Source organism: Octopus sinensis, linkage group LG3 (genome assembly GCF_006345805.1).
Source record: "Octopus sinensis linkage group LG3, ASM634580v1, whole genome shotgun sequence".
Taxonomy (NCBI): Eukaryota; Metazoa; Mollusca; class Cephalopoda; order Octopoda; family Octopodidae; genus Octopus; species Octopus sinensis.
The window spans coordinates 126819443-126842537 of record NC_042999.1 but is presented as its reverse complement, the minus strand read 5'-3'; the positions used below and the strand labels follow the sequence as shown (position 1 = coordinate 126842537).

At 38.6% G+C, this 23095-nt stretch overlaps 1 long non-coding RNA gene across 1 annotated transcript; it reads right to left on the bottom strand.

Moving 5' to 3' along the window:
- Window positions 1-289: 289 nt before the first annotated feature.
- On the bottom strand, window positions 290-22188 carry LOC118762561. Its single transcript, XR_004998314.1, has 3 exons — window positions 22040-22188; window positions 2241-2244; window positions 290-300 (listed from the first exon to the last, which is right to left on the bottom strand). It is a non-coding gene; the product is annotated as an uncharacterized LOC118762561 (long non-coding RNA).
- Between the last annotated feature and the right edge of the window lie 907 nt (window positions 22189-23095).

The window sequence follows — 23095 nt, the reverse complement described above, 5'->3', positions numbered from 1 at the left end:
GTCCTCCGAGCTGCTGCCAGGAAAACAGCCACTTATGTGTTTATTGCAGGCGATTTCAATCATCCTGAGATCGATTGGGAGACCTTCCATTGGCCACAGAGTGCAAACGATTTTGTTGAGCTTGTGCTGGACTCAAACTGGTCACAAGTAGTCACCTCTCCAACAAGAGGCGACAACACCTTGGACCTGCTCTTCACCACAACTTCTGAAGCGGTTATCAATTGCACTATGGAGGAACCTCTAGGTGACTCTGATCATGCTATGATCATCGCCAATCTGGCTCTTGCGGGCAACAAAAACCTGAACCATCTCCAATCTGCTTCCTTCGATTGGAAGAGAGCAGATTGGAACCTGTACCACACTGAACTACAGCACCCAAACTGGCGTGAATTCTACAACTCTGGAGATGTGAATACTATACTCCAGAGTATCCTGGACTCAATATGGGCAGCATGTGCAGCATCAGTGCCACGTAAACAAAAAAAGAAGAACCGCCCCAAAAGGGCAATTTGGGAAACTTCAGCGGTCCGACTTGCCAGGAGGGAACGTCGGACTGCTGAACGGGAATACAGGTTGCATAAATCAGACACCAACAGGAAGAAGCGGAATAAATCCTCCAACCATCTCAAGCAAGTGACAAAAAAAGCAGTGCTTGAATTTGAACAGTGCATAGCAGCCAATCCTGACAGCAAGGTTTTCTGGAAATATGTGCACTCAAAGCAGAGACCTCACTCTCCAGTGGGCCCTCTTCGCAACCCTCACACAAACCAGATCACTGACGACCCCAAGGAATGCGCAGAACTCATTGCCGAGTGCTATGCAAACATATTCACTGTTGAAAGTCAAAATGTACCATCTTCACCATCACTAACAGCAAACTCCATAACAACTATGGAATTTACACCTGCAATGCTGTGACGTCACCTTCAAAATAAGCGCAACTATGCCTCCCCTGGTCTCGATGGAGTTACATACCTGCTTCTCAAACGTGGCAGGCACTTCCTTTTACACCAGCTTTCTATTTTCTTCCAGTACTGTCTCAACAATGGTGCTACTCCAGAGCAGTGGAAAACTGCCAGTGTCATTCCTCTGTTCAAAAAGGGCGACCGCACATCACCTGTCAACTATCGCCCAGTCAGTCTCACTAGCTGTATTGCAAAACTGATGGAATCGTGTGTCAGAGAACACTCTGGAACTTCTGGAGCTCTCACAGTCTCATCCGACCCTCACAATATGGATTTGTCCCTAACTCCAGCTGCAGTGACCAGCTTGTCGAGTTCCTTGAGGACATTACTCAGATTACTGACAGTGGCTCATGGGTGGATGTTGTCTACCTTGACTTTGCTAAGGCTTTCAACTCTGTGCCACACAAAAGGCTTATGGTGAAACTCCCTGCAATGGGTGTGGGGGATGACCTTTTTAACTGGTTGAAATCCTTCATCCTCAGCCGAAAGGAGGTAGTCACAGTTCTAGGACAGCACTCTACACCATATGAGATGTCATCGGGTGTACCACAGGGATCTGTCCTTGGCCCCCTCTTGTTTGTGGCATACATTAACGACATAGATGCCAATTTAAAGAATGCCACAGTATTGAAATATGCAGACGACATCAAGCTGTACCTTGAAATCAAGAGGACAGATCCTGATGTCTACAACTCTTTCCTGCAATCAGACCTAGACACAATGCAGCAATGGATCACAGACTGGCAACTGAAACTGGCTGTGGACAAGTGTACCACCATGCATTTTGGGAGAAAAAACCCTGCGTTCACATACTCCCTCCACAACACTGATATCAAGAAATCCTCTTGCGAGCGTGACCTAGGCATCACTGTCAGCAGTGATCTGCGTTGGTCAAAGCATATCTCTAAGATTGTCAGGAAGGCCGAGGGTGTCTTGGCATCACTCAGCAGGTCTTTTGTTAGCCGCTCTCCAGCCATCTATTTAAAACTGTATACAGCTATGGTACGACCACACTTGGAATTCGCATCATCAGTTTGGAACCCCTATCTTGCACAGAACATTGACCTCCTGGAATCTGTCCAGAGACGTGCAACCAAACGCATACCCTCCATCAGACACCTACCATATTCTGAGCGCCTTGTTTCCCTAGGCATGGATTCACTGAAGCTCCGGCGTTTGGCGACGGACTTGGTAAACACCCACAAAGTTATCAACCACCTCACCAACAACAACACTGAACACCTTTTTATCTCCATGTGTCTAACACACGTGGACATGCCTACAAAGTCAGAAAACAATACAGCTCCCATGACTTTTGGAAACATTTTTTCACGCTCAGAGTTGCTGAAGCATGGAATAAACTGCCTGCGTCAGTTGTTGACTGCCATGACACTGCATCTTTTAAGGCCCTCATGCTTTCCGAAATCCGCCGAAACTTCACCTGATTATATATACACTTTAGATGAGTTGTAGTGCACCTGAGCACTGTACACAATTATTATTATTATTATTATTATGAGTGGATGGGAGATTCAGTGCTCTTTACTATTTGTGCTTCCATGGAACGCAAAATAAGTACAGGAGTCAATATAATAGGCTATACTTTAGAATGTGATTCTTTGAGTATTGCTACAGCCCGATTAAATACCAGTAAAAGAGCAAATGAAAGTGTGTGTGTATGTGTGTGTGTGTGTGTGTGTGCATGTGTGTGCATGTGTATGTATGTGTATGTACATGTGTGTGCATGCACATGTGTATGTGCACATGTGTGTGTGTTATGGGTCTATTCTATGTATGTTGTGCATATGTATGTGCATGCACATATGCATACATATATACATATGTACACATATATGTATGTATGTATGTATTTATGTATGTATGTATGTATGTATGTATGTATGTGTGTTTTATGTATGTATGTGTGTTTTATGTATGTATGTGTGTGTCTGTGTATTTGTATATATAAATATATATAGGCGCAGGAGTGGCTGTGTGGTAAGTAGCTTGCTTACTAACCACATGGTTCTGGGTTCAGTCCCACTGCATGGCACCTTGGGCAAGTGTCTTCTACTATAGCCTCGGGCCGACCAAAGCCTTGTGAGTGGATTTGGTAGACGGAAACTGAAAGAAACCTGTCGTGTATATGTATATATATGTGTGTTTGTGTGTCTGTGTTTGTCCCCCAACATCGCTTGACAACCGATGCTGGTGTGTTCATGTCCCCGTAACTTAGCTGTTCGGCAAAAGAGACCGATAGAATAAGTACTAGGCTTACAAAGAATAAGTCCTGGGGTCGATTTGCTCGACTAAAGACGGTGCTCCAGCATGGCCGCAGTCAAATGACTGAAACAAATAAAAGAGTAAAAGAGTAAAGAGTATATAGACGTATAAAGACAAAAGACTTCCCAATAAAAATTAAATTGCACTTAAAAAGCAGAACAGAAAGAAAACAATCTTCTACAGGTTCTGAATAAAAGAGGAAATTGAATAGAATGACGACAGGTGTATCAGATTAATATGTAATAAAATTAAACCTGATGTACTAATAATAACCGTAGTATAAGTTGAAGGTATTCTAATTTGTTACTCAGGCAGGTGCCAATATGTAGAAGTTGTGAGAAACACAACGGAGAAAACGGAGAATCAAGAAAGAGAGAAAAAATATCTGTAGATTATCTCATATGTAATGTAGAAGCCAAAAGATTAGATGAAAGGAATGAGGTGAAATGAAATGGATGACGAGAAAAGAAATATAAAGAAAGGAAAGTGAACGAGAAAAGGAGGGAAAAAGAGATGGTATAAATAAATGATTATTTTTAAAGGAAGTTGCTTTGATAATCTATTCAGGGTGGAAAAATGAAATGATGGTTGAAGAGCTGAAATGCATTTTAGTAATCATTGTGTAACAGGGAAGAATAATCAGAGATTGTATGTGTCTGTGAGAAGGAGGGAGAGAGGAGGAGAGGAGAGAGAGAGAGAGAGAGAAAGACAGACAGACAGAGACAGATAGAAAGACAGAGAGACAGAGAATGAGTAAGATAAAGATTGAGAAAGAGAAAAATAAATAAAAGGAAAGGATAAAATATGGTATTACAAAGCAGGTAATGGAAAATGTTAGACATGGCAAAAGAAAGAATAAAAGAAAATAAAAAATATAAGAAAAAAATTAAGTGGGGAAAGAACTAGAAAAAAATAATGATCATAAAACTGGAAAGAAGGAAATAAAACAATACAGAACATAATAAAAAGATTAAAATGAAGAACCATGGAGAAAGTATGGATTATTATAATTTTTACCAGAGTATTTCTTTTTATGCTCTACTGCCAAATGTCATTATCTTATAAAATAAAATATATTTCAAGGATTATTTTTTTGATAGTTACTCAAAGACAAGGATAAAATAGATTCCATATTCTTCAACACACGGACTACAGTTGAAGATATTTAAGAATTCTCTATTTTATCTCTGCTTGTTTTAACTAAATCAAATCTGTTACTGTATCTAAAATCAGTTAACAACTTGAGAACCAGAAAACATAATGCTAAAAGAAAGTGCAAGCATGGATGTGTAGTTGAGAAGTTTTATTCCCAACCACATGGCTTCAGGTTCAATCCCACTGTGTGACAGCTTTGGCAAGTGTCTTTTACTATAGTCCTGTCTTGACAAAAAAAAAAAGCCTTGTAAGTGGATTTGGTTAACAGAAATTGAATTAAACCTGTCACATATTTATGTATGTATGTATGTATGTATGTATGTATGTATGTATGTATGTATGGAGTGGTGTACCCAAAAGAAACCAGAATTTTGCAATATTATTTTATTCACTTAGTTTTACATATTTACTCTTTTATTGCTTTCAAAGTATTTTCCATTTGAGGCAATGCATTTGGTCCAGGTGCATTTTCCACTATTCAAAGCAGTGCTGGAACTCTTACAAAGTGATGCCTTTTAATGCCTCCATTGCCTTTTCTTCACCTCTTCCACATTTGCAAATTCTGTAGCACCAGCTTTCATCACCAGTGATGACCTCTGAAAAGAGATCTGGATCAATTTCCAACCATTCTTTCAGTTCATGACACACATTCAGTTGTGACAGCTTTTGATCTACCGTGAGCAAGAGAGGCATAAATTTTGCTGCAACTCTTTGCATTCACAATTCCTCACTCAAAATTCATTGGCAGGAGCTCCAGGACACACCAGTCACATCAACAAGTTCATCAATTGTTTGGTGATGGTCCTCCAAGATCAGGTCAGGAATTTTCATGATGTTTTCATTCGTTTGGGAGGTCGACGGTCATCCTGAACAAGGCTGGTTGTCAATTGATAACTGACTATTCATAAAGCATGGAAACCACTCGTAAATTTGTGTTTTGCTCATGCCAGCGTCCTTGTAAGCTGTTTGAAACATGACAACCGTTTTGGCTACTGTTTTCCCCAGTAGAAAACAGAATTTCACAGAAGCATGCTGTTCCTTTATTTCAGTCATCACAAAAATGGATGACAGGGGAGAAGCACTGCAAAACAAAGACGCATCACATGGCAGTATGACTTCATACGATGTCACTGGTCAGTAAAATGATGTCTGAGGGTCACAACAAGTGGCTTCTAGCAGTAGAAGCCTGAGCTACAATGGCCATTTAGAAACAGGTAAGGATTAACAACGACAAGGGCATCCAGCTATAGAAAATCCACCTCAGGCAAACTCCATCTGACCCATGCAAGCAAGGGAAAAAGTGGACATTAAAACACTGATGATGATGACACTGACAATGATGACAATGGTGACAACAACAACAACAATGACAACCTAAAAAAAGCAATCTATCTGATGCTTTCCTCTCTTGCTTGAGTAGATTAAATTTCTGAAACTATCAAGGAAACTAATCTATTGGTTTCCAGTGGGTTGTCAGCAATCATACCTGGTTGTAGTAAGGTTGACAACTTCAGAGAACGTTTAATTAACAGAAGATATAATCATATATTAAGTTAATTTCTTAGATATTTGAAATATTTCTTTTATCTTTTATCTTTTACCAGTTGTTAAGTAGTAATGGGGGATAAACAAAGACACAAAGACACATGCATGCACATGCACGCATGCATACATACATACATACATACATACATGGGTAACAACAGAATATTTGGGCCTGATATGACTGGCTTAAATGCTAAAGATTTGATTACAGGTAAGTTCACCATCATCAATTCATCTCAGGAGAGTTCACCACCATCAATTCACCATGAAGAAAGTTCACCGTAAGGTAAGTTTACCAAGAAAATATTAGAGAATTATTATTGCTGTCGAACAGATTTTCTACATCAGTAAATATATTTACTGTGAAAATCTTTATATAGATAGCCTGCACAGAGAGTCGTTCGTCGAGGGGCGGTGCCTGCCATACGTTGATAATAGGCAAACACCTTGAAACCTGGGTCCGTATGTGGCATCCGCTTCTTTGGGGAATGATCTCCCTTTGCAGGCTAGAGGATGCCGTGATGGCGTCAGCCCTCCTGGTGACGTTGATGATCGCTTGGGGCTAAATGCATCAGTAACACCCCCACCGCCCTGCCCTGTCCCTAGCCACATTCGGATGGCTAACGTCCCTTATGATATCCATATCATCTCGCCATTAATAGTTAAAAACTATTTTATTGCAAAAAAAATCATTAATTGATGATGGTGAACTTCCCCTGCAGTGAATTGATAACAGTGAACATTTCCTGCGGTGAACTGAAGACGGTGAACTTTCTCTGCAGTGGATTGATGACGGTGAACTTACCAGACATGTAAAAGAGTTAAAGTAAGTTTAAGAGGAGAATAGAATATTTACAAAATTCATGAACATTGTGACTTCAAGTTTTATTCAACTGCCATGCAAATGCAAAGTTGTGGTCAACATGAATTTTAGTTATCATACTATCAATTATATGTATATCCAAAAAGAAAGTTTGCTTTTGTTTTTGTATCTGTGGCATGTCTGTGTAGTTAATAGATGCAGATGTAGCTGTGTGTTGCATCTCAAGCTTTTGGTCATGGGTTCAGTTCCACTGTGTGACATGGTACATTAGGCAAACATCTTCTACTAAAGCTATGGGTCAACCAAAGCCATATATGTGGATTTGGTTGACAGAAACTAAAAAAAGTCCATTGTGTATGTATGCATGTATATATGTACGTATAATTGTGTGTGTGTGTGTGTGTGTATGTGTGTGTGTGTGTGTGTGTGTGTGTGTGTGTGTGCATATGTGTGTATGTGTGTGTGAGTATGTATGTATGTATGTATGGATGGATGCATACCTGTCAATGCCGTGTATACCATAAGGTCTGCAAATCTAACAGAGGCTTCAAAAGATATTTTAAGATCCACAAAGATCAGAACTTATCTGCAGCTCTTGGTGGTCCAAAGCAGGTATGCAATTTATGTGGGTGTCTTTTCAAAACATTGTCTGGTTGAAAAAGCCACATCAAACACCATGATCTAAGGTGTAAGTACAAGAGGTGGTCAAGCTCTGTCAAAGATGTAGACAACCACCATGTGTGTGTGTGTGTGTGTGTGTAGGGATCCGGACAAAAACTCCCTAAGACAAATCCCCACTAAGGCAAAAGCCCTTGGGAAAAAAAACCTTAGTTAAAGTGCAAAAGCAAACAAAACCCCCACAGTTATATTTTTTTGCTCTTTTTCGTTTTTTTTCTTTTACTTTCTAAAAATCTTTTTACTTGTTTCAGTCATTGGACTATGACCATGCTGGGGCACCGCCTTGAGGAATTTTCAGTCAAATGTATCGACCCCCAGCTTTTTTTTAATACTTGCTTCAGTCATTGGACTGTGGCCATGCTGGGGCAACACCTTGAAGAATTTTTAGTCACAAAAATCAGCATTTTAAAATTAAAATTTAGTCTTTTGTTTTCTTCTCTGATCAGATGACAAATATTTTCTTAGGGAATTTCTTGCCAAGTTTCATGCAGTAATCTCAAAAAATCTGGCTTTGAGGAAGCTTTCTTGTTCTTTTTATGAAGTGTCCTGTCCATTATGCCCCAGGGGTGTTCAATAGAGTTCACATCTGGTGACTGGCTTTATCATGGAAGTTTTTTAATGCCATTTTTTTCCAACCAATCCTGGGTCTTTTTAGCCATGTGACAAGGAGCCCCATCTTCCAAAAATGGTCTTCTTTAATCATTTCACCATTGGAGAAGATCGGAAGGAATCCTGTCTGCAATATGGACACATATTTATCTGAGTTTATGTTTCCATCACACTCCACCAGCTTTGATTGACAATTGCTCTAAATTGCTTCCCAGACCATCACAGAATAGCTGCTTTGTTTCATTGTTAGCAACAATCTTTACATGTGAAATTCTTGATCAGTCTCCAGACCCACACTCGATCACTGTCAGAAAATACAGAAAATCTGGACTCATCAGGAAATATGATAGTGTTCTAAAATGCTAGTAACCACTCCATCATCTCACTGGCCCAACCTTTTCTCCACTTGATATTGGCTGGTTGAAAAAGTGACTTCTTTCTTGCTGCTCTGCCATAGTAGCCAAGTTTGTGGAGATACCTAACAGCTATTCTGGGACTGACATCAACTTGTTCTGCTATGTCAGAGGCCTTACAATGAGGATTATCCTCCACACTTCACTTAACAAAGCAAAGGGTCTTGTCAGAGGGCCCTGGTTGGCCAGGGTAAGGTTATGTGGACTCCTTCCCTTTTCTTGTGAATTGCACAATCACCCTAACAACTGTAGAAAGTGGGATCCCAATGATTTCTGTGATTTTTACACTATGTCCACCTTCAGAATGACACACAATACAGCCTCTTTGAAATTTGGACAGTTCCAAGGCTTCTTTTGTACACGACATGATTAAACAGTCAACTGAAACATAAAACAATGTTTTATGGAGTGTCTATTTACTTATATATATATATATATACAGATATATATGTATATATATATATAATGATGATGGTGATAAGATGATGGTGATGTTGGGGTGATGGTAATGATGATGGTGTTGGTCACTGATGGGGACACATGTGCCAGCAGTGACATGTTCCAGGTATTTCGGTGATACTTGAATTTTGAAATAAAAGAGAAAAAAATCTTCCTGCAATATAATGTTATAAAAAATTTTATCTATAAGCATTTATCTAAAATTGATATACATGTGACATTTTGATAACAGTTTTATTAAAGAAAGAACAATTTTGGCACATTAGGCCAGACAGGTTCAAGTTATTGGAATAGGGATTCTCTTAAATTGGCAAGTTGGCAAGTTTGGGTCAATGTTTGCCAAAAATATTTTTTTTTTCTTTTAACTTATCAAAAGCTATTTTTAAGAAGATGTATGTGACTGGTGAGAGTTGTGGATTTACTGTGTTTATCATATCTAAAAGAATTGAGATGTGCAGCATATCTCTGTTTAAAGTTTATATATATAGTTGTAGAATTGTGTAGCGTGTTGAGGATGGTGCATTTGTAAATTACATTAGATCTCCTGCAACAGGTTTGTAGAGGGCAAGTGATCCCAGGGTAGCAGTTACATGGTAGTACATTGTGGGGATTATTCTTAGGAATGGAGGAAGTAATACTGTTTGAAGAGAGGTTAGAGATGGGGGTGGATTGGTCTAGGTTATTAACATTGCTACTATTATTATTATTTCTATCGTTGTTATTATTTATCATATTTGTATTTGTGGTGGAGGTCAGGGTACTAGTATTCTGGTTAGTGTTAGTAGGATTGGTTGGGTTTTTGTTATGGCCTAAAGTATTGGGTTCACTGTTGGAGCTAAATATGTGTTAGGTGTTCATGTATTCAGAGTTGTTTCAGTGTATATTTTGATAATAGAGACAGTTTTCATCTATTGGAGGCTGTTACGTTAGACTCAGAGTCAGGTGGGGAAGAGTAGGATTGCTTTAAAGTAGATCTATTAAAGATAGAGTACTATTCATGTTAATGAGAGAAGTTGGAGTCTAATATATTAAAAAAGGATTTCTTTCTTCTTTCCTCACCTATTCCTTTTGACCTTTCTCTTCATTTTAACATACACATCTTTTCTCTTTTCTTTCCTCTCTATCTACTTAATACTACTACTACATTCTCAAAATTTCATTCACACCACAAGACCCCTTTGAATGAATAGCACATGGAATCTACATCTCCACACTTTCCATTTGTAATGGCAAAATATGAACTCCTGTTGGAATTTACATACCATGGACAAGAAGCATTTCTACCACTCCTACACACTACTTTCCTTGGGTAATGGAACTGCAACTATAACATCCTGCATATATTTTTATTTTTATTTCTATTCTCTTATTTCCCTTTATACTTCCTATATCCATCTTTTTTCAAATTAACTCCTTATATCAAACTCAACTATTTCCCCTCAATTTAACAATTTTATATCATCTCTGATGAAGGTATACCGCTAATATCCCAGAAACAGCTGTAAGACTAACTTTCACTTCATAAATGTCCTGAAAATTCCACACAACCTTGGCTTTGTTGTCTCATTTTATTTAACATATACATGCTCATACAAGATCCGCATTAGACTCCTCACTCGTATTATTATCAAACTGAGAGTTTAACTACTGTTCTTCCATAGCACTTACATAACCTTACCTGCCACCTTGGGTCTTCTGGACACCAATACTTCTCATGTATATATATAAACATATATTTAGATATATATGTGTGTGTGTGTGTGTGTGTGTGTATGTGTGTGTGTGTGTGTGTGTGTGTGTATGGGCGCTCAGCAATGCTGTTTAATAGGTGCTAATACACTTTCTACAAGCAAACCACACTTACAGAACGACCCTCAGTACAGCAGAAATATGAGTCAGTTATATTAACTTACTAATTATGCTGTATGACTAAGTGTTAAATTAAAAGAAAAATTTGAAGATGTACCAGTCTCCATATTCTTTGTAATTGTGTGTGTGTGTGTGTGTGTGTGTGTGTGTGTGTGTGTGTGTGTGTGTTGTGTGTGTGTGTGTGTGTGTGTGTGAAACTTCTTATTATTTCCAGGCATTGCTTATCTAGGACAACATAATCAAATGTGTTCTTCCTATTTTTAAGACAATAAAGTGTAATTTGAGAAATATTTGGCTGCTACATCTAGCAGGTTGAGTGAACACATACAGGCTTTTCTCATTTGCTCGCTTTCTTATTGTTTTGGGTACCCTTGTTTGAGTAGCATATAATCTTAGTGTAACTTATATATAGAATGATGTGGAACAATACAGTATCATTTTATATGGTTGGATATAATACAATATGACATGCTATACAATAAAAAATATTACAGTAAAATTTCCAAAACAAAAAAAAAATGAAAGAAAGACTAATTATATAAAGAAAAGAAGTTACTACCATTTGTCTTACAACAGCTGTCTTTTGATTTAATCACCAGACATTCTGGGTAGCAGTTGATTTACCAGTCAACTGCACTGAATCACACATATTATTGGTACTTATTTTATCGACCCCCAGAGGAACAAAGTGCAAAATCGATCCAGGGGAGATTTGGGACACAGAACGCAGATCAAGATGAAATGAAACACGTCAAAGCATCTGTTAAGGTACTCTACCATTTCTCTGAACTTGCCGCCCTATGTCGGTCTTATGAATTAAAAGTAAATGCTTCACTTCTTGCAATATGATGCATTCCAATAGTGATTGTTTAAAACCTTAACACATAAGATTAATGCAGTTTTCCATGATGAGATCTGCATGTGTTAAAATGGTGTTTATGGTTTTTCACTGCCAAAGCGTGTATGTGGTATACGAATGTGTGTGTGTGAATTTGTACATTTTTGTGTGCGTGTGTATGAGTATGTGTGTATGAATGTGCTTTTGTGTCTATGTCTGTGGGTATGCATCTGTGTGTGTATGTGTGTGTATGTATGAGTATGAATGTGAATTTGAGTGTCTGTGAGTATGCATGTGTGTGCATGAATTTGTGTACCCATGTCAGTATAGGTGTGTATGTATCAGTACGTGAGTAGGAATGTGGGTTTGAGTGTGCATGTGTGTATATGTATATATGCAGGTATGAGTATGTGAGTATAAATGTGAATGTGTATGTGTGTGTGTGTGTGTGTGTGAGTGTGTATGTGTGCATGTATGAGTGTATGTATCTGAGTGTAACTATACATGCATGAAAGTGCATGTGTGTGTGTGTATGTGTGTGTGTATGTGTGTATGTGTGTGTGTGTGCGCAAGTATGGATGTAACTTTGTGTGTGTTTGTGTGTGTATAGGTGCATTTATGTGTTAGGCCACCAACAAGCTTTTCAACATTAACATTATTGCAACTTACTAATTTGTTTTCACTTTTTTAATATCCCTTAACACCAACAAATTTAATTTATTTTTTGTATGCATGGCTTTGTATAACACACACATACTCGCCCACTTACATATTTATACACATACTCATATAAGCACATGTGCATGTAAACACTTAAGGATACACTTTGAAATGCAGACACATCTTCACACATACAGTCACACGTGCACACACACAGACACACACAACACACACACACACAAACACACATGTACACAGATGCACACACATGCATACATACCCACACACACACACACACACACACACACACACACACACACACAAGTATACATGTACACACACATACAAGTTTGCATACAAAGATAGAAATACTGACACATATACAGAAGTACATGAATACTGAAGCGAAGTTATTCAAAATCTCCTGAACAAAAGCATACTTGAAAATATATATACATACATAAGCATACATATATATATGTGTGTGTTTGTGTATGTATATACATTATATATATATATATATATATATATATATATATATATATATATATATTATGTATACATTAGGCGCAGGAGTGGCTGTGTGGTAAGTAGCTTGCTTACGAACTACATGGTTCCGGGTTCATTCCCACTGCGTGGCCCCTTGGGCAAGTGTCTTCTACTATAGCCTTGGGCCGACTAAAGCCTTGTGAGTAGATTTGGTAGACAGAAACTGAAAGAAGCCCATCATATATATATGTATATGTGTGTGTGTGTATATGTTTGTGTATCTGTGTTTGTCCCCCCAACATCGCTTGACAACCGATGCTGGTGTGTTTACGTCCCCATAACTTAGTGTTTCGGCAAAAGAGACCAATAGAATAAGTACTAAGCTTACAAAGAATAAGTCCTGGGGTCGATTTGCTCGACTAAAGGCAGTGCTCCAGCATAGCCACAGTCAAATGACTGAAACAAGTAAAAGACTAAAAGAGTATATGTGTGTATACATGTATACATCAGCTGAAAAAGTTTCAAAACTTCTTGAATGAATCTAGTACATGCTTGAGATACATGGCGTATTTTATAAATATGCCTAGTTAAAGTATCATAAAAGCATGAAACTATTAGTAGCTCTTTTGGTTGTGTATTAAATATGGTTCCTGGTTCAGTCCTACTGCATGGCACCTTGAGCAAATATCTTCAGCTATAGTCTCATGCCAACCAAAGCCTTGTGGATTTGGTAGACAGAAACTGAAAGAAGCTCATCATGTGCACATGTGTGGGGTGGGGTGTATCAGTGTTTGTCCCTGACCACTGCTTGACAACTTGTGTTGGTGTGTTTATGTCTCCAAACTTAGTGGTTCAGTAATGAGACTGATAGAATAAGTAAGTACCAGGCTTAAAGAAAATGAGACAAACTAAGTACTGAGGTTGATTCATTCAACTAAAAAAATTCTTTCAAGGCAGTGCCCTACCATGTCCACACTTGACTGAAACAAGATAAAAAAAAAAGTACAAGGGGCATTCCAGAAGTTTTAAGACTTTTTCAGGCGAGACATTTATTAATTTCAAAGAATTAAAAAATTCTAATCTCCTTCAAAGTAGAATCCTCTAACTTTAAAGCACTTGTTATAGTACACAAGCCACTTCATGAAGACCTCACGCAAGTCCTTTTAACTGAAGGTGTCCAGGTTCCTTGACACAGCCATCTCCACCTTCTCCTTCAGCTTGGAGAACAACCAAGTTACAGGGAGCAACATCTGAGCTATAGGGAGAGTGAGGGGCAGTTTTGATGCCCATTTCTATCAAGCAGTTAATTAACAGGGTGGAATTGGGGACTGGTGCATTGTCCTGTTGCAGGGACTCTAGCCTTTTGCAATGAAATCTCTTCCTGACTGTCCTCAAAGTCTCAACAAAGTACCCTTTGTCAACCATCTAACTAGAGGGAACCCAGGGGATGTAGATGATGCATTTACTTTTGCAAAAAATGGGTCATCATGAGATTCCCAGCGAGCCTGCTTCACTTGGCCTCTTGTACCAGTGAAAAACAGATGCTCAGGTCATACAAGTTGATCCATTGACAGTCTGGAGCTTTTCCTAAGTTTCTGTAGCATTTTTGTCCAGTTTAACTTGAACTTTATTGGAGGCATAGTAAGCTTCCAAATTGTCTTCATGTCCCAGCTGCATTCTCCAAACAAGTCAGCTGTGACAAGCAGTATTTAGTTGAGTGTGTTTTACAGCTTCTTAAATCTGGAATAACAAAGTTGGCAGGTCAGCTTATCAGATATATAGAAATATACTAAAATTACAATAATCTATGACTTTTCTAAGTGGAGGCATGTGGCTTAGTGGCTAGGGTGTCAGCATCATTATTGTAAGATTGTGGTTTCGAATCCTGGACCAGGCGACGCATTGTGTTCTTCAGCAAAACACTTCATTTCACGTTGCTCCAGTCCACTCAGCTGGCAAAAATTAGTAACACTGCAATGGACTGGCGTCCCATCCAGCTGGAGAACACATATGCCATTGAAACTGGGAATCCGGGCCCATGAGCCTGGATAGGCTTTAAAAGGGCGCATTTATTTATTTTTTTTATGACATTTATAAATGCTCCTAAAAAAAGTCTCTAAACTTCTGGAATACACTTCATATACATGAATATCTACAAAAAGTCAAGAAATACGCACCCACACATTTTCACAATATTAGCATACACACTCTAATGTACTTGATATACATTCATTCAACCATTCATACAACTGTGTGTGTGTGTTTGTATGTGTGCATGTTTATGTGTATATATCTGTGTGTGTGTACCTGTGTGTGTGTGTGTATGTATGTATGTGCATGTAAATATTCATGCAATGACATAGTCTCATAAATACACGTTACACTTTAAACATAAAAACAACATAAATTTAACAATGCACACACACACACCTACTCATGCACTTTGCTGCACACACAGACATACACATGTGCACATACACACACAGACACACCCATGCACACATATACACGGGCTCACACACTAATGCATACACACACAATGCAAGTAGTTATTGAGATAAAAGAATATATATGTGTCTGCATGTTTATATGCGTTTAGATATATATATATTATATATATATATATATATATATATAATATATATATATATATATATATATTATATATATATATATATATATATATATATATATAATATATATATATATATATATATATATATATATATATATGTATATATATATATACACATTGATTTTCATTTCATTGAATTAATGTACTTATATATATATATATACCGCTTCTAAATTTGTTTATGGGAAGCATTTTGAATATGCAAATAAAGCTCCTATTCCATTATGCCAGCCATCATCTAATGATGCTGACTTGTGAGCCAGTTTTTCAGGGTTGCATCAAGTTGTACAGATATAATGTAGGATAAATATTACTATTATTATTATTATTATCATTATTATTATTATTGTTATTATTGTTGTTGTTATTATTATTATTATTATTATTATTATTATTATATTATTATTATTATTATTATTATTATTATTATTATTTCTATTATTATTATTATTATTATTATTATTATTATTATTATTTATTATTATTATTATTATTATTATTATCATCATTACTATTGTTATATACACATCCATTACATTTATATGCATATAAATATACTGGAACTACATAAATGTGTGTGTGTGTGTGTGTGCGTGTGTGTGTGTGTGTGTGTGTGTGTGTGTGTGTGTGTCTGTATAAGTTGTCAATAGTTTCACCTCCAGCCATTCTCGTCACATATATATATGTATGCTTAGATGTATGTATGTGTTTAATAACATAGGTAATGGACGCACAAACACACACACACTCATAGACACATACACATTCATATACAAAATGTGATGATACACACACACTCTCACATACAGTCATATACATATAGTAAGAGAGAAACATACAGACATACATTCACGCATGTCAGTCGTCGCATGTGTATATGTATGTGTAGATGTGTATGTGCTTAATAATGTACCTAACGTGGAAACACACACACAGTCAGAGAGACATACACACTCATATACCCACACACATACACACTCATATATATGACATCATCGTTGTTGTGGTATAAAATGTCCTTTACTATCTTGTATGTATCAAACACACATACAGACAGATACACTCATATAAAATGTCTTGTACTATTATAGTTGACTATAGAAAGATTATGTGTATGAAATATATCTTTTTTAATCAAAATGAAAAACAAATAACATGTTGACAGTCGTGGGATGTAATACTATATAGTAAGAGAAACAGACAGACATACATTCACACATGTCAGTCATCACATGTATGTGTAGATGTGTGGGTGTGTGTTGAATAGTGTACCTAATGCAGAAACACACACAAACTCAGACACATATACACTCACATACAAAATGCGACATTGTCTTTGAATGCGGAAACACACACACACACACTGACAGATACATGCACACTCATACACTCATATATAAAATGTGGCATTGTCGTCATCATGGTATAAAATGTCCTGTACTATATTTGACTATAGAAAGATTATCTCTATAAAATGTTATATTGTTTTAATGGAAATGAAAAAAATTACATGTTGACACATGTAATACTATTACCTTGTAAAATTTCATTTAATATGGTGCAGCCATTTGAGAATGCAAAGGGAACAGACAGACAGACAAATAATTTTGTATATATAGATTAAGCACATATATTAAATGTTAACTTAAGAGTTAATATGTAACTGTAAATACCTTGCAACTACTGCAATAATTATTAACTGATAATTGAACAGTAAATGTGTAAAATAAGATGATCTTTTATCACATTAGAATTAATCGTGAAAGAATAAAAGTGAACCAATATTATATCACATTACAATATAGATGTTATTCTTTCACTTTGACATGTAATACCAAACCAGTATAAAAGATTGCACCAGGCCTGCATTAGGCATGAAGTTTAAAATATTTTTGGCCCATGACACTCTATGGACCCTAAGTAATGCATGTATAAAATTTGAATGAAATCGGTTGGGTACTTCTCGAGTTTTAGGGATTAGCATATACAGACTGACACATAGACACACATTTTCAGTTTTATATATATAGATATATCTGGCTTGCAATTTAAAACCAAAAGGCACAAGTACAATCGTCACTAAAAGTCACTAAGGGTACAAGTCAGCACCAGCATTATTAGAAATAAGAGTGAAAACAACTCTTAGCCATGAACAGAATATTTTCTGTTCAACAGAGCACCCCATTGTCATTCAGTAAGATAGTGTTCTGTTCAACAGAGCAACCCCTTGTCAGTCAGTAGATAGTGTCCTGTTGAACAGAAAATGCTCTGTTTATGGCTAAGAGTTTCAAGCAATGCTGGTGCTGACTTGCACCCTTAGTTGCTTTTAGTGATGATTATACATACATACATATACATACATACATACATACATACATACATACATACATATAGGATTTTTTCTTTGTAAGCCTAGTACTTATTCTATTGGTCTCTTTTGCCAAACCACTAAGTTACAGGGATGTAAACACACCAGCGATGTTGCGGATACTAACACAGACGCACAAACATATATATATATGATGAGTTTCTTGCAGTTTCCGTCTATCAAATTCACTCACAAGGCATTGGTCGGCCTGAGGCTATAGTAGAAGACACTTGCCCAAGTTGACACACAGTGGGACTGAACCTGGAACCATGTGGTTTGTAAGCAAGCTACTTACCATACAGCCACTCCTGCACCTATGTAATGATAAGGTGGCAAGCTGCAGGAACTGTTGGCATGCCAGACAAAATGCTTAGTGGTATTTCGCTCATCTTTATATTCTGAGTTCAAATTCTGCTAAGGTTGACTTTGCCTTTCAGGGTTGATGAAATATGTACCAGTCAATTACTAGGGTCGATGTAATCGACCTTCCCCTCCCCCAACAAAAACTGCTGACCCTCTGCCAACATTTGAAACAATTATTTAATGTAATGTTGCACATATTTTCTTCCAACTACCAGTTGTTTCCTTATGCAACCATGTCCCCATCCATTCATTCATTTTTCTATCCAAATACCTTTTTAACTACTTAATTTTCTAATGTCTTCCCCATCTACCTACCTTTCATTTGATTTCTCTGTCTGCCTATCATTTTAATGTTTTCTCTAAATACCTACTTTTTTTTTATCATTTCTCAACCTAACCACCTTTCAGTTTTTTCTCTATTTACCAGCTTTACTTTTATTCTTATCCATCCAACTTACCATCATTCTACCCTCCCATCTTAGTATATCTACTTATCCACATATCCCTCTTTCTACTCCACTTCGTCCCAACAAAAGTAACTTGTATGGACAATTAAGCTCTAGGCCAACCAAAGTATTGTGTGTGGATTTGATAGACGGAAACTGAAAGAAACTCATTGTATGTATTATGTATGTATGCATGCATGCATGTATGTATGGGTATGTGTGTGTATGTATACATCTATGTATGTATGTATGTATGTATGTATGTATGTATGTATGTATGTATGCATGTATGTATGTATGTATGGGTATGTGTGTGTATGTATATATCTATGTGTGTCACAATGTTTGTCCCTTACAACCCCTTGACAACTAGTGTTGGTTTGTTTACATCTCTGAAACTTAGAAGTTCAGCAAAAGAGACTGAGAGAGTAATTGCAAAGTTTTTTTTAAAAATGCTGGCGTCCATCTGTTTGACTAAACTTTCCATGGTGGTGCCCCCAGCATGGTTGCTGTCCAATGATTGAAACAAGTAAAAGATAAAAGACATACACTGAGTTGTTTTTGTTGTTTGTTCTTTCTTGAGCTATGCCTAGCTCATAAGGGCTGGTTTCCCGGTTTCCTTGGTGTATAGGTTCCCCAGCTGGACAGGACGCCGGTCCGTCGCAGGTGAGCTGCAAGATGCAGGAGGAAAGAGTGAGAGAAAGTTGTGGTGAAAGAGTCAGCAGAGATTCGCCATTACCTTCTGCTGGAGCCACGTGGAACTTAGGTGTTTTGTTCATAAACACACAATCGCCCGTTCTAAGATTCGAACCCACGATCCCTCAACCACGAGTCCGCTGCTCTAACCACTAGGCCTAGTGACACTAGTATACACTGAGACACATACTACACATACAAGTTCACACACATGCACATACAAATAAATGATGACTAGCTGAGGTGTTGCTAGAAGAGTCACAGAGAAATAATTAAATTGTCTTTTAATATATTCCATCTCTAATTTCAGTTCAAACTCTGTCTTTGACTGGGACAGAAAATACTGCAATGTTTATGTCTTTTTATTCATTATTTATTTGCATAATTGCTTATTATTGGAAATAAGTAGTTTGCCAGTTGCAAATACTTGGTAGTGTTTCAAAAATATTCTCCAAGAATGTATCTTATACATATTTGTGTCCCATATATCAATTAGTATCTTTAGCATAAAACATATTTAAATACTTATTTATTTCTTTATTGCCCACAGGGGGCTAAACACAGAGGGGGCTAAACACAGAAGGGGCAAACAAGGACAGACAAACGGATTAAGTCAAATAAATCAACCCTAGTGTGTAACTGGGAACTTATTTAATCAACCCAAAAGAATGAAAGGCAAAGTTAACCTTGGCAGAATTTGAACTCAGAATGTAACGGCAGACGAAATACCACTAAGCATTTGCCCACCGTGCTAACAATTTTGCCAGCTCACCGCCCTAACATATTAAAATATTACCTTACTGATGGGACACACTGTGATATACATGTGTGTGTGTATATATACATCATCATCATCATCATCATCATCGTTTAACGTCCGTTTTCCGTGCTAGCACGGGTTGGACGGTTCGACCGGGGTCTGGGAAGCCAGGGACTGCTCCAGGCTCCAGTCTGATCTGGCAGAGTTTCTACGGCTGGATGCCCTTTCTAACGCCAACCACTCCGTGAGTGTAGTGGGTGCTTTTTACGTGCCACCTGCACAGGTGCCAGGGGGGGTCCGGCATTGGCCACAATCGGTTGGAGCTTTTAACATGCCAGTGGCACGGAAGCCAGCAAAGGCGGTGCTGGCAACATTCGGATGGTGCTTTTCATGTGCCACCGGCACAGAAGCCAGTCGGAATGGCGCTGGCATCGGCCACGTTCAAATGGTGCTTTTTATGTGCCACCGGCACAGAAGCCAGTCGGGGCGGTGCTGGCATCGGCCACGTTCGGATAGTGCTTTTTATGTGCCACCGGCACAGGCATCACAACTACTATTTCCATTGATATTTATTTCGACGTTCATGTTCATGTACTTGACTCAACAGGCCTTCTCAAGCACAGCAGGACGTTCTGGGATCCAGGGTACTTTGAATGGGCAGGGGCTATGCAGAACTGATGCAGGAAGCAGCCCGGGTCTTTGCAGTCACAGCATATCTCCAGAGATCTCGGTCCTTTGCCATTGCCTCAGTGAGGCCCAACGCTCTGAGGTCATGCTTGACTACCTCATCCCATGTATTCCTGGGTCTACCTCTCCCCCTGATATCTTCAACTGTTTGGGAGTGGCACTTCTTCACACATCTCTCCTCATCCATCCGCAGTACATGACCATACCATCGCAAGCGTCGCTCTTGCACACCACATCTGATGCTTCTTATATCCAGCATTTCTCTTAGGGTGCTTACACTCTGTCATGCATGCACACTGACATTACACATCCAGCGGATCATGCTAGCTTCATTTCTTTCAAGTCTACGCATGTCCTCTGCAGTCACAGCCCATGTTTCACTACCGTGAAGCATGGCAGTTCGCACACATGCATCATACAATCTACCTTTCGCTCTGAGCGAGAGACCCTTTGTCGCCAGTAGGGGTAGAAGCTTTCTGAACTTTGCCCAGGCTATTCGTATTCTAGTGGTGATACTCTCTGTGCATCCACCTCCACTACTAACTTGGTCACCCAGGTAGCGGAAACTATCAACTACTTCTAGTTTCTCCCCCTGGAGTGTGATGGAATCTGTTTTCTATATATATATATATATGTAGATTTATATATATACACATGCACACACATATAAGTGTGTGTGCGTGTGTGTGTGTGTATGTGTGTGTGTGTGCGTGTATATATACAGGGTGCAGTGAATATATTGTCATCTAAGTTATGCAAAAATGAAAATAATACTGACATCTCATTGTAACAGACATATTTATCAAAACTGCATAAAAATAACTTGAAATACTAAAGAGTAAATTTATTCAATAAAATCGCCATTGGCTTCAACCATGGCCTCCAGACGACTTTAGAATTTCCTGCAACACTTCTGGATGGTCTCTTTGTTTAAGCTGGTGAAATCTGCCATAATCCTTGCCTTCAGTTCATCTTTGGTGTTACAAGGAGTTTTGTTGGTCTCTCACTCAACTGCACCCCACGCATAATAATCAAGAGGGTTGCAGTCTGGGGAGTTTGGTGGTCAGACGTTAGGAGTGATGTGATTGCAGAAATTGTCTGACAGCTATGACTGGGTTCTCCTGCTTGTGTGGTATGGTGCAAAGTCCTGTTGCCAGACATAATGTCTTCCAGCAGCCACCCTCTTGACCTAGGGCAACACTACCTCCTCCAGGCACTTGATGTAGGCCTCAGTGTTGAGTTTGAGGCTGTGGGGGAAGATGAATGGAGGCATAACGTTGCACTGACCATGATTACACTCGAATGTTATATTTCATGTGCCACAGGCACATGTGCCGGTAAAGTAACACTGGCAACGATCAAGCTCGAATGGTGCATTTTACATGCCACCGGCATGGGAGCCAATCCGTGGCCCTGGCAACAATCATGCTCGGATGTGCTTTTAGCATTCCACCAGCACAAATGCCAATCAGACGGTACTGTCATCAGCCACATCAGCAATTTTGATTTAATTTCGCTTGCCTCAATAGGTCTTCGCAAGCAAAGTTTATTGTCCAGTGAATGAGAGGTACTCATAAGTGGGCTGGTTACACCCCATGCTCGGATGTACTTTTAACGTTCCACTGGCACGAGTGCCAATCGGCAGTACTGTCATTGGCCACGCCAGCAATTTTGATTTTGATTTTGATTTCACTTGCCTCAATAGGTCAATGAATGAGGGGTATTCTTAAGTGAACTGATTACACCCACTGGCATAGGCCACAGGCTATGGTCTCACTCAAGCACAGCATATCTCCAAAGGTCTCAGTCACTAGTCATCGCCTCAGTAAGGCCCAATGTTCGAAGGTCATGCTTCACCACCTCATCTCAGGTCTTCCTGGGTCTACCTCTTCCACAGGTTTCCCTCAACTGATAGGGTGTGACACATTTTCACACAGCTGTCCTCATTCATTCACAACACATGACCATACCAACGCAAACGTCTCTCTTGCACACTACACCTGATGCTTCTGAAATCCAACTTTTCTCTCGGGGTGCTTACACTCTGTTGTGTATGCACACTAACATTACACATCCAGCAGAGCATATTGGTTTCATTCCTTGCAAGCTTACGCATGTCCTCAGCAGTCACAGCCCATGTTTCACTGCCATGTAGCATGGCTGTTCATACACATGCGTCATACAGTCTACCTATTACTCTGAGCAAAAGGTCCTTTGTCGCCAGCAGAGGTAGGAGCTCTCTGAACTTTGCCCAGGCTATTCTTATTCTAGCAGCTACATTTTCAGAGCATCCACCCCGCTACTGACTTGGTCCTGTAGGTAACAGAAGCTATCAACTAAATGTAGTTTTTCTC